Genomic DNA, 14,398 nt, shown 5'->3' on the forward strand with positions numbered 1-14,398 from the left:
GCCCCCAACAAATCATGAGGCCCCCAACAAGACAAATTCAGCAGGTGTCCCCCCAGTTGAGGTAGTGACAGGTGTCCCCCCCCAGGTTAGATAGTGACAGGAGCACTCCCCCAGCTAGATAGTGACAGGAGCCCCCCCCCCCCAAGCTAGATAGTGACAGGTGCCCCCCACTTAGATAGTGGCAGCTGCCCCCCACTTAGATAGTGACAGGTGCCCCCCACTTAGATAGTGACAGGTGCCCCCCACTTAGATAGTGACAGGTGCCCCCCCAGCTAGATAGTGACAGGTGCCCCCCACTTAGATAGTGACAGGTTCCCCCCCAGCTAGATAGTGACAGGTGCCCCCCCAGCTAGATAGTGACAGGTGCCCCCCACTTAGATAGTGACAGGTGCCCCCCCAGCTAGATAGTGACAGGTGCCCCCCCTAGTTAGATAGTGACAGGTGCCCCCCACTTAGATAGTGACAGGAGCCCCCCCCAGCTAGATAGTGACAGGTGCCCCCCACTTAGATAGTGACAGGTGCCCCCCACTTAGATAGTGACAGGTGCCCCCCCAGCTAGATAGTGACAGGTGCCCCCCCTAGTTAGATAGTGACAGGTGCCCCCCACTTAGATAGTGACAGGTGCCCCCCCCCAGCTAGATATTGACAGGTGTCCCCCCCCCGTTAGTGACAGATGCCCCCCCAGTTAGATAGTGACAGGTGCCCCCCCAGTTAGATAGTGACAGGAGCCCCCCCAGTTAGATAGTGACAGGAGCCCCCCCAGCTAGTGACAGGTGCCCCCACCAGTAGCGAGCCCGTTACCTCTGTGTCCCCGCGGGCCTCTCCGGTGTCCCCGCTGGCCTCTCCGGTGTCCCCGCTGGCCTCTCCGGTGTCCCCGCTGGCCTCTCCTGTGTCCCTGCTGACGATGCTGCTGCTGCCTCACAGATCAGACCTCACAGATCGCGGCGACTGAAGCAAGCAGAGCGCGCGCATGACACCCGCGCGGCAGAACGTCACATGCGGAAGTGAGTAATGATTCACTTCCGCATGTGACGTACTCCGTGCGGGTACCATGCGCCCTCTGTTTACCTCAGTCGCCGCGATCTGTGAGGTCTGATCTGTGAGGCAGCGGCAGCGGGGGGACAGAGGAGAGGCCACAATAAGAGGGAGCAGGCATGGCGCCGATAGCGCAAGCCATGCCTGCATCCCAGGGAGACGAGCGGGCGGCAGCAGGTGGCCTGGCGGGCCGGATGCGGCCCACGGGCCGCCAGTTGGACAGCACTGATCTATACAGACATCTAATCCGGACTATCTATACAGAGGCATCTAATCCTGACTACCTATACAGAAGCATCTAATCCTGACTACCTATACTGAGGCATCTAATCCTGACTATCTATACTGAGGCATCTAATCCTGACTATCTATACAGTGGCATCTAATCCTGGCTACCTATACAGAGGCATCTAATCCTGGCTACCTATACAGAGGCATCTAATCCTGGCTACCTATACAGAGGCACCTAATACTGACTATCTATACAGAGGCATCTAATCCTAGCTCCCTATACAGAGGCATCTAATCCGGACTCCCTATACAGAGGCATCTAATCCTAGCTCCCTATACAGAGGCATCTAATCCTGACTATACAGAGGCATCTAATCTTGGCTACCTATACAGAGACATCTAATCCGGACTATCTATACAGAGGCATCTAATCCTGACTACCTATACAGAGGCATCTAATCCTGACTACCTATACAGAGGCATCTAATCCATCCTGACTATCTATACTGAGGCATCTAATCCTGACTATCTATACAGTGGCATCTAATCCTGGCTACCTATACAGAGGCATCTAATCCTGGCTAGCTATACAGAGGCATGTAATCCTGGCTACCTATACAGAGGCACCTAATACTGACTATCTATACAGAGGCATCTAATCCTAGCTCCCTATACAGAGGCATCTAATCCGGACTCCCTATACAGAGGCATCTAATCCTAGCTCCCTATACAGAGGCATCTAATCCTGACTATACAGAGGCATCTAATCTTGGCTACCTATACAGAGACATCTAATCCGGACTATCTGTACAGAGGCATCTAATCCAGACTACCTATACAGAAGCATCTAATCCTGACTATCTATACAGAGGCATCTAATCCTGGCTACCTATACAGAGGCATCTAATCCTAGCTCCCTATACAGAGGCATCTAATCCTTGCTACCTATACAGAGCCATCTAATCCAGACTATCTATACAGAGGCATCTAATCCAGACTATCTATACAGAGGCAGAGGACTATTTATACAGAGCGGTTGTCCAGCGGATGGGTGAGAGACTTCTGCTTTTCAACGGTAGTTTCGTTTGTCTCGGCCGCAATGTCTTGTGCTTACACATGCTGCATCGCTTGCTTTTGTGACTTGTAGTTCCTTAACAGCTAGAGGGCCAAGTTTGCCCATGCCTGATCTATACAGAGGCATCTAATCCTGACTATATATACTGAGGTACCTATTGCTAACTATCTATACAGAAGCATCTAATCCTGGCTATGTATACTGAGGTACCTATTCCTAAGGGCCCATTTCCACTATCGCGAATTCGCATGCGTTTGCCGCAAGCCAATTCGCATAGCCAATACAAGTGGATGGGACTGTTTCCACTTGTCAGGATTTCTGAGCATTTTCGTCCGCGTCAAAAATTTGCGTGGCAAAGCCATCAGAATTTGCATACCGCTATACGGGTGTATGCGAATTTCCATGCGAAATAGCACGCAAATTCGCATGGAATCAATTGAAAAGCACACAGGCACTGCCATGGTTAAATTCGCATACAGCGTCAATTCATGCGAATTCGCATTAAAATTTGCATACAACCGCATGCAAATTTTTTCACACCGCACAAGTGGAAATGGGCCTGACTATCTATACAGAGGCATCTAATCCTGACTATCTATACGGAGGCATCTAATCCTGGCTACCTATAAAGAGGCATCTAATCCTGACTATCTATACTGAGGTACCTATTCCTGACTATCTAGACAGAGGCATCTAATCCTGGCTATGTATACTAAGTTACCTATTCCTGACTAGCTATACAGAGGCATCTAATCCTAGCTATGTATACGGAGGTACCCATTCCTGACTATCTATACAGAAGCATCTAATCCTAGCTATGTATACTGAGTTACCTTTTTTTGGCTACCTATACAGAGGCGTTTCCTTCCGGGTACCACGTGACAATGACGTCCATGCCACCTGCATCAGCGTGTAGCTGCACACGGAGGTCCACCGTGTGTCATCCACCCAGTGCTCACTGCGGATGGGTGAGAGACTTCTGCTTTACAACAATAGCTCGTTTGTCTCTGGGCCGCAATGTCTTGTGCTTACATATGCTGCATCGCTTGCTTTTGTACACGCTTCATGGTGGCATATTATTATTATTATTATTAATATTTTTTATTTATATAGCGCCAACATCTTCCGTAGCGCTGTACATAGTACAAACAAATAATGGGGAACAAATATACATAAGAAATACAAGACACTGTACAGTCATGACATTGAATAGAATAAATACAGATACATACATAGTTGATATGTAGTTGGTACATATACATATGATAAAATTACAGCAGTATGAGAAACACTAGGAGGAGGTCCCTGCCCTTGCGAGCTTACAATCTAGAGGGTAGTGGGGAGGAAACAAAGGGGCATATTCCATACTCAAGAGTTCTAACTGATTCACCAACTGCGATTGAGTTGTGATCTGGACACTCTGCTGGAATAGTGTGGACACTGCTGGAATTATTGCGTTGGGAATTGTTTGAGGAATTAAAGTATCAGTTTAAGGCGCAAAGCATCACTGTTTTTGCATCATGAATTGTGCTTGATGCTATTAACATTCAAATGAATATCTGGGGATTGCGACCATGGATACCTGCTCTCTGAACTGTTGCTCAAACCTAGTAGGATGAAGTCCAGCGGACCATTCCTAGCACTGCCATGGCATGCACGTCCCGAGGTAGTGACCAAAAATAAAAATACAGGACGACTTCCGAGGCCCTGCTGTATGACACTGATAGACTGTACTACCTTTAACAAGAATCTGTTATGGAGGGCAAGTCTGCCATCCATTCAAGTGAAAGGTATGCACTGACTGCAAACAGCTGTTTGTGTAGTGACGGCCGTGCTGGACTGGTGCATACCATGACGAGAGTGCAGGTGATGACGGCTTTCCAGCCCATATGGTCGCCGGGCTGAGGTAGCTGTAATGACAGAACAGTGTCTGTCCACAATGAAGCAACAACCTTATTATCGTTGGTGTGCCACCCCTCGAGACACTCCTATAGCTGGCGGTCATTGCTTCATTGTGATTTGCAAGCCCCTTCACAGCGGCAAGGTAATGATCACGAAGGGGAATGGGCACATGTTCATGCCTTTTGTTTTGTTGTTGCAGCTGCAGTGCAGCCAGAAAAATTAGGCAGGCATGTACACGCACCAGAAAAAGTATTCTAGCGGCCGCTGCTAGCAGCAGCCTTAAAAATTCAGGAATCCGTCTGGAGTCCTGGACCCTGTTGGTGGTGGCGGAGAAGGCAGTCAAGCGGCCTGTGGGCAGAGGTGCTGTGTGGGGAGTGACTTAGTCTTGGGGCAGGCAGTCACACGGCGTGCAGGCAGAGATGCTGTGTGTGGGGACTGACTTAGTCTTCGGGTGGGCAGTAGCCCTCCGGCATCCATGCCTCATTCATTTTGATAAAGGTGAGGTACTGAACACTTTTGTGACTTAGGTGACTTCTCTTCTCAGTGACAATGCCTCCAGCTGCGCTGAAGGTCCTTTATGACAGGATGCTTGAGGCAGGGCAAGACAGAAGTTGGATGGCAAATTGGGACAGCTCTGGCCACAGGTCGAGCCTGTGCACCCAGTAGTCCAAGGGTTCTCCGCTGCTCACAGTGTCTACATCCACACTTAAGGCCAGGTAGTCGGCTACCTGCCGGTCCAGGCATTGGTGGAGGGTGGATCCGGAAGGGCTAAGGCGAGGCGTTGGACTAAAGAATGTCCGCATGTCCAACATCACCATGAGATCGCTGGAGCGCCCTGTCCTTGCCTGCGTGGACATGGGAGGAGGATTACTGGCAGCGGTACCTTTATTGCATTGTGCTGTGACATCACCCTTAAACGCATTGTAAAGCATAGTTGCCAGCTTGTTCTGCATGTGCTGCATCCTTTCTGCCTTCAGGTGAGTTGGTAACGTCCGCCACTTTGTGCCTATACCGAGGGTCTAGTAGTGTGGCCACCCAGTACAGCTCATTTCCCTTGAGGTTTTTTTTATACGGGGGTCCATCAATAGGCTGGACAGCATTAAAAAAAGGCAAAAGGAAAAACAAAGCAGACTGGCACTGCGGTTATGGGATTGGCTTGAAGATGACATTTAGATCGGGAGGGATCAGGGTATTCACCTTATGCGTGCACAGGATGCTGAAGTAAACATCAAATATGCATGTAGTGAAGAGATTGAACCATCCGGCACTGCATATCCAGGTTAAGCATAATATTCATTTATTGTATCCATTAGTCCATTCATACAGACAACTCCATCAATTGTACTTATGCAATGACATACCCTTCCTGTTCTTAGCTGTGGGGTAGTGTGGGAGCAGCGGTCCGCCTGACAGCTGTTTCGCTCTGAACTGAGCTTCTTCTGAGGCACGGAGCCTTAACCTGGATATGCAGTGCCGGATGGTTCAATCTCTTCACTACAAGCATTAAAAAAAGCCATCTGCACAAAGTTGGATCCAGACGTACTATCCATCTCCTCTTGCTCTTCCTCAGTGACATCTGGTAAGTCCTCCTCCTCCTGGAACCTTGCAGAGGGACAGAGGAGAGAGAGTTGTGTGAAACGTCACCCCGGGATACCGTAGAAGCGCTAACACCTTTGGACTTCTGCTGCAGTTGTTCTTCTGCCGACACCTCCTCCTCCTCCTCCAAAGAAACACCTTCCTCATCATCCGAGTCTGACTCCTCTTCCCCACACGACTCTTCCTCCTCAACCCCCTGTGCTGCCGCAGGCGTTGAGGAAATATCTTGTTTTGATGAAAATTGCTCCCACAACTGCTCCTCCCGTAACTGTTCCTGTTCACGCTCCACCACAGCTTTATCCACCACCCTACGCACGGCACGCTCCAGGAGTTAAGCGTACGGGATCAAGTCGCTGATGGTGCCTTCACTGTGACTCACCAGGTTGGTCACCTCCTCAAACGGCCGCATGAGCCTGCATGCATTTCGCATCAGTGTCCAGTTGTTGTGCCAGAACATCCCCATCTCCCCAGATTGTGTCCTTTTACTGTAATTGTACAGGTACTGGGTGACGGCTTTCTCCTGTTCTAGCAGGCGAGAGAGCATGACCAGGGTCGAATTCCAGAGAGTCAGGCTATCACATATCAAGCATCTCACTGGCAAGTTGTTTCACCGTTGAATGTCCACAAATCGTGCCACTCCACAAGGGAGTGGCTACAATGTGCCTGCTGACTGTGATGTAGAGGGTCAAAGTTGACCCTAGTGGTGCACTATGGGGGCGAACCACCGAAAGTTCGCCTGGAACCGTTCGCCGGCGAACCGTTCGGGCCATCTTTAGCCATACATAGTGACGGTTGTATGAAAAATCACGTGGCAACATATAGGAAATTGCACTTAGAAATCACTGTGAATCGTGATCAGATTTACAGCATATTTATTAATCTAAAAATTTTCACAGTGGAAAGGGGCTATAAGAGGGTACCCACCTTCTGACAACCATTGGAAACTTTATTTTTTTTAACATTTGTGGTATTTTTTCATGTCACATTGTAAGCTCTGCTTATTTCAATGTCTGTGTTGTGTCCTCAGGTCTACAATGCTCCAAAGCCAAAAATGGAGCCAGGTATCTGGAAGAAGATTGCAGAACTGGGGTTAGTATTATCTACCAAGACTCTACACTTAACATTTGGTGCTCGGGCCTTTTCCTATGCAGCCCCTACTCTATGGAACTCACTTCCACAATCAGTACGAGAGGCTCCTTCTCTGGACAGCTTTAACCACCTTAGCGGTATGGACGAGCTCAGCTCGTCCATTACCGCCAGAGGGTGCCGCTCAGGCCCTGCTGGGCCGATTTTGATCAAATAAAGAGCAGCACACGCAGCCGGCACTTTGCCAGCTGCGTGTGCTGCCCGATCGCCGCCGCTCTGCGGCGATCCGCCGCGAGCAGCGGCGAAAGAGGGTCCCCCCAGCCGCCTGAGCCCTGCGCAGCCGGAACAAATAGTTCCGGCCAGCGCTAAGGGCTGGATCGGAGGCGGCAGACGTCAGGACGTCGGCTGACGTCCATGACGTCACTCCGCTCGTCGCCATGGCGACGTAGTAAACAAAACACGGAAGGCCGCTCATTGCGGCCTTCCGTGTTACTTTTGGCCGCCGGAGGCGATCAGAAGAACGCCTCCGGAGCGCCATCTAGTGGGCTTTCATGCAGCCAACTTTCAGTTGGCTGCATGAAATAGTTTTTTTTTTATTTAAAAAAAACCCTCATGCAGCTGCCCTGGCGATCTTAATAGAACGCCAGGGTGGTTAAAAAAGGCTAAAAACTCACCTCTTTTCCCGAGCCTTTGAGACTGCATAATGCAGGATCCTAGCGCTTTGAGTCCCCAGGGAGAAAAGCGCTATATAAATATTATTGTTATTGTTACATACAATTACATTGTGCACCTCTTCGTTTGTCCAGATTACATACTGGTTAATGAAGGAATACGAACATCTTTTTAACTCTGAGTATTTTGACATCTTTATAACAAAACTGAGTACACCCTCCTTTTTTTTATAAAATATTTTATGAAATCTTTTTATGCGACGATACTGAAGATATGGCACTTTGATGTAATGTAGTCAGCGTACAGCATGTATAATGGTGTAAATATGCCGTTCCATCAAAATAACTCAACACGTAGCCATTCATGTCCAAACCACTAGCAACAAAAGTTGAGCACACCCCTAAGTGAAGAATGTGACAATTGTGCCCAATGTGTCAGTATTTTGTATACATTTGTATATATTTTGCATTATATTTCAGCACTGCCTTAAAGGATACCCGAAGTGACGTGTGACATGAGACAGACATGGGTATGTACAGTGCCTAGCATACAAATAACTATGCTGCATTCCTTTTTTTTCATTCTCTGCCTGAAAGAGTTAAATATCAGGTATGTAAGTGACTGACTCAGACAGGAAGTGACTACAGTATGACCCTCACTGATAGGAAATTCCAACTATAAAACCCCTTCCTAGCAGAAAATGGCTTCTGAGAGCAGGAAAGAGATACAAAGGGTCAATAGCTCATAGATTTTAGCTTTGGCATACTTCAATGAATGTGTCATTGAAGAAAAAAAAAAACAAAACAGTAAAATTTAAAAAGTAAATTTAAACATAAATAAAACTGTAAAATATATCTTAAGTCATTTTTAGGAGAAGGAAGATAGATACAATAGTTGTTTTCATTCGTTTATTTTCGCTTCGGGTGTCCTTTAACTCTCTTGGGCATGGAGTGGGGAGATGGTGGACTGGTCTGGAAGGCAGTGGTGGAGGCTGGCTGGAGAGCTTGATGCAGTCGTCGTCCTCTTCATTCTTTATCTTGTCATTCTGGTTGTGCTGTCCCTCTGCACGTCTCTCAATGGATTCAACTTCTTCACTCACAGCTCAGCTCCTCCTACACCCCAGCAGCCCGCATACGGGGACAGCACTGGTTGCTACTCTGGTTGGCTGGCAAGGGAAGTGTTCAGGCGGGAGTGATGAAAATAATAGCAAACGGCCTGCTAGGTTATCACACTGTGTGGTCCCTTCTTGTGGCTGGTCTCTCTTTTGTGCTCCTCCTCCACATGGCCGTGCATAGCAACCACTGCCGGGAACATACTGGGCATGCGTGGTTTCTAATGACTCGGAGTCATGCATGCTCATGATGCACTTAGCCATGGCTGCTGTGCAAAGCTGTTTGGGGACATGATCCATGGGGGTGCATGTTGTGGACAGGGCATGCGTCCTGCTCTGACTAGAACCAGTCAGATATGTGAATGGGAGGGGGGGGGGGGGGGGTGGACAGCTGCAGTACAGAGGGGAGACCGGTCACAAGAAGGGCCACCAAGTGTCTGATAATATAAAGAATAAGCAGGTAGCTATAACTAAAACACACTAGTTTCCAGTTTTCAATGAACTGACTGATTAGTTTTAGCTGGTTTTCTCAAATTGCTTTTTTCCCCATCACTCCATCTGGGATTAAGAAAGGCAACCCACCCTCAAAACACCCCTCATATTCATTTCAGTGACCCCTTTACTTTGTGGGCCATGACCTCCCCTCCCCCCCCCTTTTCCCAACCACTGAACAGAATGGGAGGAGGGGGTGGTAAGTGGCTGCAACAACCATCACCCCACAAATAGGCCACAGAGGGTAGGAGGTGGTGGGTGGGGAATAATGAGTGTAGATTAGAGTACAAGGCTGCAGCCAATGCTGGATGCTTCATGTAGCGTTCAAGACGAGACAACACCACCAAAAGCTGCCACTGTTTAAAAAGCACTTCCATTTATTTGAATAGAATGGCAGTAGATACCTTTTATGGCCTGCTGAAACCACCGCGTTTACCGCCTGTGTGAATCAGCCCTTAGTTGCCTAAGGGGTGCTGCTCCTCTGGCCCCCTTGTCTATACAGGATCAGCCATATTCCCCAAGGCGAGACTGCAGCTGCAGAATTCTGAAACTCCCAGCATGCCTTTCACCCCCACAATGCATGCTGGGAGTTGGTTCTTTGGGTCTTTCCACACTATGCGCATTGTAATAGGGTCCCAACACAACAGTGGCAAAAAAGTCTCTGCGATAGATGTGTGTTGGGACCATGCAGTGAAGCATACAATACAATGAAAACATGCTTCACTGCCACTGTAAATGCAGAATGCGTCGGGTAAATGCACAACATGCTCTGTATTACTTCAGTGGAACTTGCTGCACTGCACTAGATGTGAACGGACCATAAAAATACCACTACATCGCATTGGAGTCCGATTATGTTGTCCATTGTGATGGAACGCATTGGATTCGGTGAGAAAGGACCTTCAGTGCATACCACTGACATGCGCTGTTACTTCACCCTCTCAAATTTTTCGTTATTGGTAAAGCAGAATTTAATGCATTGCAGATTAGTATATAGTCCACACAATATGCACCATGTACAAAAGCCTCTTCCCCTGCAGATAGCCGTTATAAAAAACCTTTGCTTTGTGCCCCCGATATAGAAGTGTTACTTTATTCCCCCTCTTCCCATAAGATGTGTGTGCAAACAGCCCCAATCCAAACAAGAACTATTATTACCACCCACATCCCCAAATCATCCCCACCCCCCTTTAACCTCCTGAGGGATACAATTATATCGCCCAGGAGGTGGCGCAGCACTATTTTTAAAAAAATGTATTTTTTAAATCATGTAGGGAGCCCAGGGCTCGCTACATGATAGCCGCTGTGCAGCGGCATCCCCCCACCCCTCCGATCACCTCCGGCAATCAAAGCAAACAGGAAATCCCGTTCAGAACGGGATTTCCTGTTTGGCTTCCCCCGTCGCCATGGCGACGATCGGGATGACGTCATCGACGTCAACGACGTCATGACGTCAGAGGGAGTCCCGATCCACCCCTCAGCGCTGCCTGGCACTGATTGCCAGGCTGCGCACGGGGTCTGGGGGGGGGGAGCGGCGCGGCACGGCGGGTAGCGGCGAATCAGCGCGGAGCGGCGGCGATCGGTATATACACGCAGCTAGCAAAGTGCTAGCTGCGTGCAACAAAATACAAATTGTGCAAATCGGCCCACCAGGGCCTGAGAAATCCTCCGTGGCGGCTTACCCCGAGCTCAGCTCGGGATTATCCCCCAGAGGGTTAAAGTAGACCTGAAGTCTTGCACATGACAGAAGAAAACAGAGAAATGCACCCTGTAGGTATTTAGAGAGTTTAGCCTGTCTAATTCTCCCCTAGCTGTGACTAATCACAAGTAGTAATTTGATTCCTTAGCTATGTCATCTGACTGCCACAGCAGAGATCTCATTTGTAAACACAATGTTAAAGAAAACCTGTAATAAAAAAAAATCTGTCTAGGGGATACTTGCCTTGGGAGGTGGAAGCCTCTGGATCCTACCGAGGCTTCCCCCGTCCTTCATCACTCCGATGAAGGGGTCTGTAGTACCTCTTTTTGACCACAAGATGTCTCCATAATGCATCGCCAGCTGTTGCTCAGCTCTCACCACTAGATGGGGTCTTTTTGGATTATAGGCAATTTAGACCAAGTGATATAAATTGAGGGAGCTTTGGCACAGCAGGCGTGATGATGTAGCACGTCCTGATGAAGCTCCGGTGGGCGGGGCGAAACGCGTAGAAGTCATGCTACACACTACAGCATCTTTGAGCCGGGTCTGACTTATGTGAGCCGCCGCCATTACCACATGTGGGAGTCTTTACTTGCCGCCATCTGGAAGCCGTTACTAGCAGCTCCTTGCGGAATCCGCACGCAGCCTATGGACTACAGCGCACTATTGGATCAGATAAGTGATTCCAGCGTACTTTTTGTTACCTCCAACATGCATGGACAGCATATATGGACACTGATCCTATGATGGCACTGCATGTATAGCTGCTTATTAAGGCATTCACTATATCATGCAACAGGCTATGCAGTTTGACATTACTGGAAACGCCTTGTGACCTGCTTGTGGCGGCAGTTTAACTGCGCAGTAACTGTCAGCGAAAGCATCTGCACATAAAAAGGGTGATTCCTACGGATATAGCGGCTAGTCGGCTGTCTTTGGTGGAGCTTGATACAATCTAGCACAGGTTCTTCTGCATATTTAAGGATCCCGCAATGGACTTATTCAGCAGAACATGCATTTATTGTGGGGATATATGCTATACATGGGCTTATGAGATTGATCTCTGGTTGAAGGAGAACTCTCTGGATTGAGAACTTTAAACCATCTGATTTATGGCTGTTATGATCATGTCTGCAGCATGTATTGTTGGCTGCAGTTTGACTGAAGACAAGCAGTTTTTGATGTCATTACATGCATTTGCTTGCATAGTTTGGTTTGCACCCAAACTAGTTGCTGATTCCATCTGCAGTCGCTCTGAAGTTAATGACAGTTTAATATGCTTTTGTGTAAACAAACATTGTCTGCTGCAATGGGGTGGCAATCCCTTTCCTGCAGGCTGCATATCATTGTCTGCCTTTTCCTGCTGTCAGCCTGTGATTAATTACCATTCACTTGTGTGGGAATCTGCAGGTCTGCTCCCATTGGATGACCTCAGTATAAAGAACTGCTTCCTGCAATGCTTCATGGGCTACCATAGTCTCAGATTCTGTCTGTTACTCTGCTCGTGCCCCACCTCGTTCCTAGTCCGTGTGGACTGCGCTGACTCCTGCGAAGGGGTCAGCGAGTCCTCCTAGTTCTGCTCTTGTTCTAGAAGTTGTTACTCTGCTTGTCTTGTGTCATATATTGGTTCATCGCCAATATATACGCATACTTGCGCATTTTGTTATTTTCCTTGTATTCGTGTTACGTTGATACATCAGTGTCGCTGATATATACGTACACGAACTGTTTATTTCCTGTGTTCAGTTAGTCAGCCTTCCAGCACGTTTTGGTAGTTTGCGCGTATCGTGATCACCCGTGCTGAGTTAGTATCCTGCTCCTGGTCCTGTTTGTGGATTGCGTTCATCTCTGCGAGGAGATAACGAATCCTTCTGAATCCTGTCCTGTTACCGTTTGTGGATTGCGTTCATCTCTGCGAAGAGATAGCGAATCCTTCTGAGTCCTGTTCCCTGTATTGCTCCAGTGCTAGTCAGTGTTCCTGCTTATGTCATATATCGGTTCATTGCCGATATATACATATGTTAGTCAGACGTTACAAATAGTTTCATTGATAGCTGTAATTGTAATACGCTAGGAAAACATACTTATTGTATATTTGTCTGTGTTACGTTCGTCTATCTTGATCCTGCTATTTCCTGACTGTCCTGTCCTGTCTTTGTGAGGCACGCCATCGCTGCAAACGCATTGGCTGCCTCATTCCAGTCTGTCTTGTTGTGGACGCTTGCTGTCACTAAGTAGTGGCTAGTTAAGCAAGCGTTCATTCTGTCTACCTGCCCTGATCTCCTCAGTTCTGGTTTATGCGCTCAGCGCTACTTTGCGCTGAGACGTTATCACGAAAGTATTGTTTGTGGCTTTTCGGATCTGCACCGGCTCTGTGCGCCACAATCTCCTATTGGAGTCAGTCCTCTCCTCCACTAAACTGGGGATATCCTGATTCCTTGTGCTGGTGTGTGTACCTCCTTCACGTCAGCTTATGCATCACGTGCTGACCGTGGAGAATACACCTCTAAGCTTAACAATGGCCCTGTGTCGTTGGTCCTCCAATGCAAGCATAGCTACATTATAAATTATGCTGTGACTGGACTTAAATTCTCTTGGATCTTTTTGCAGGCCTAGTGCGTGCTTTTTTGCAGCTGAAATTAAAGGGATACTGTAGGGGGGTCGGGGAAAAATGAGTTGAACTTAACCGGGGCTTCTAATGGTCCCCCGCAGGCATCCTGTGTCCGCGCAGCCGCTCACTGATGCTCCGGCCCCGCCTCCTGTTCACTTCTGTAATTTCTGACTTTAAAGTCAGAAAACCCCTGCGCCTGCGTTGCCGTGTCCTCGCTACCCCTGATGTCACCAGGAGCGTACTGCGCAGGCACAGACCATACTGGGCTTGTGCTATACACTCCTGGTGACATCAGCGGGAACGAGGACACGGCAACGCAGGCGCAGGGGTTTTCTGACTTTAAAGTCGGAAATTCCAGAAGTGAGCCAGAGGCGGGGCCGGAGCATCGGTGAGTGGCTGCGCCAACACAGGATGTCTGCGGGGGACCATTACAAGCCACGGGTAAGTTCAACTCATTTTCCCCCGACCCCCCTACAGTATTCCTTTAAGAGACTCTGATCACAACTTTTTCACTCTAGTGTGGTTTTGGCTATACTTTCCAGCAAGCGGCATCCATATAATATAATTTTTCTACCGGCTCAATTGCATTCTATGAATAGTATAATTTAGGTCATATTGGTCACACCTTTTATCCTCTGTGAGTGGTTAGAACCATATACTATATATTAATCCTTTGGTTACCTCACAGTTACTGGATAAGGTGTTCTCAATATCCCTGATTAAGTGGATGGTTTATGATAAGCTATCTGGGTGGTCCCTCTTTGTTCTATAATCTGGTTGCTGTGAGTTCTATGACTGACCACATTGGTCACGCTTTTTTCTGCCCTCTGTGAGTGGTTATGACCTTAAAGCTATCTAACATTGGTCTCCTCACGGGGATGCAGTTTG

General features: G+C 48.2%; 1 long non-coding RNA gene across 1 annotated transcript in view; it reads left to right on the plus strand.

Annotated features, from left to right (window-relative positions):
* Positions 1–14,398, plus strand: part of LOC137537328 (uncharacterized) — a 93,642-nt gene that overhangs the window by 29,573 nt on the left and 49,671 nt on the right. The window contains exons 3-4 of the long non-coding RNA XR_011024595.1: positions 6,867–6,928; positions 8,077–8,126. This is a non-coding gene — a long non-coding RNA (uncharacterized lncRNA). The remainder of the gene's footprint in view (positions 1–6,866; positions 6,929–8,076; positions 8,127–14,398) is intronic.

This window comes from Hyperolius riggenbachi, chromosome 10 (assembly GCF_040937935.1).
Source record: "Hyperolius riggenbachi isolate aHypRig1 chromosome 10, aHypRig1.pri, whole genome shotgun sequence".
NCBI lineage: Eukaryota > Metazoa > Chordata > Amphibia > Anura > Hyperoliidae > Hyperolius > Hyperolius riggenbachi.